Raw genomic sequence first — 1,967 nt, forward strand, 5'->3', positions numbered from 1 at the left:
AGAAGTTATCTCTGTGGGACTTCCCTGGTTGATCTGGTGGCTAGGACTTTGTGCTCCCAATGCAGTGGGCCCGGGTTCGATCCCTAATCAGGGAACTGAATGCCACACGCCACAACTAAAAGTTTGCATGCTGCAACTAAGAAAAAAATAGATCCCGTTTGCTGCAATGAAAATCAAAGATCCTGTGTGCAGCAACTAAGACTTGGCATAGCCAAACAAATAAATTAATTAATTAAAAAAATAATAGTAGATACTATTTTTTTTTATTTATCTCTGATAATAGCTCTCTCCTTGAGCCAGGCCCCCTATTTAAAATAATTAAGGGAGAGGTGAAAGTTTTTCTTGAGTCTGTCTGGTGGGCTTGATTGTCTTCAGCTCAAAATAATCTACACGCCAAAATGGGCTATTTGAGGGTCACATATTCTGCTCCCCTTTGAGCTTCGCTGGTGGCTCAGTGGTAAAGAATCTGCCTGCAGTGCAGGAGACCTGGGTTCAATCCCTGGGTTGGGAAGATCCTCTATAAGAGGAAATGGCAACCCACTCCAGTATTCTTGCCTGGAGAATCCCATGGACAAAGGAGCCTGGCAGGTTACAGTCCATAAGTTTGCAGAATTGGACATGACTGAGTGACTAAAATACTATAATCTGTTAAATTTTTAAATGACAATTTAACACAAAGTAATATTGATTGAGAAATGGATGTTTTAATGAAGTGGATGGCTTTTTCCCAATTAGCTGTTTTACTTGTGAATTAATTTACTCATTGCTAGAAAGCAAGGTTCAGCACCCATCAAAGACCTAATTTGCATCTTCAGAGAGCTAAGTGCCACGAACAATTCTGTATACTTTTTCAGCAAATAAACAGAGAGGCATGAAAGGAGTTTTATTAAAATTGTGTTGCTCAATTCGTTGAACTGCTTTCAATGTGTATGACAAAAATCATGAGGGGATGTATTATCAAAAAATGTTTCTCAATAACTCCAAGTAGGTTAAGACTAGGAGCAATAATAACAGTCCTCTTTTGTTAAAAGCAAATTGAAAACCACTTGGCTTGTTACCTGGACATTCCAGGATCACTCACAGCCCATTTATTCCAAGCCCTGGAGGTGATGTTCCAAGGCAAAGCTCTTGAGTAGGAACTGGGGCAAAGAGAAAAATGTTTTATAATGAAGTTCCAAAGAAACATTAGAAGAAGGAAAGGTGGTAAGGTTTGTGGAAGAAGCCACTCTTGAAAAGAGGGTTCTGGGAATGAAAACATAGAAAAGTTGGGAATCAGTAAATGGATTCCCATAAAAATCCTATAAATGAACCTATGGAGAGTTTTCTTATAACTCTGCTGCAGCCCACAGGACTCACAACATGGTGATGCGTGGAAGATGCATCTGTGGATTCTAGGTTTAAATCCTGAGTCTTCCTTTTATTATCAGTGTGTTTTCAGACTGCTTAACTAACCTACATCTGTTTCCTCATCTGTAGAATGGGAGCAAGAATAAAGACATTAAAGAATAAGAAAATAAAGGGTTTGGCCATGTGGCACCCACCACAAGGCAAGTGCTCAGAGGATCTTAGTTGCTATTGTGATAAGACTTTACATCTCTCTTTGGTGGTGTTTTATCACCATTTTATCATTTTTATTCTCATTAATTAGACTATCTTGGGAGTGAGGGAGCCCAAGAGGCAGGACTTCTGAATCCCACCCTCCTCAACCCAAGCAGCTCCACTCTCATCTGTTTTTCTATTTGGGCTCTCCAGAAACCCTCACTCATTTTTTCATCTTGATTGTACTATACTTGATTATCCCTGGTGGCTCAGACAGTAAAGAATCCACCTGCAATGCAGGAGACCTGGGTTCAATCCCTGGTCAGGGAGCCAAGACTCCACATGCCTGGCAGCCAAAAAATCAAAATATATAACAGAAGCAATATAGCAATACTGTAACAAATTTAATAAAGACTTTAAAATGGTCC

This window comes from Bison bison, unplaced genomic scaffold (genome assembly GCF_000754665.1).
Source record: "Bison bison bison isolate TAMUID 2011002044 unplaced genomic scaffold, Bison_UMD1.0 scf7180017864167, whole genome shotgun sequence".
NCBI classification, from domain to species: Eukaryota; Metazoa; Chordata; class Mammalia; order Artiodactyla; family Bovidae; genus Bison; species Bison bison.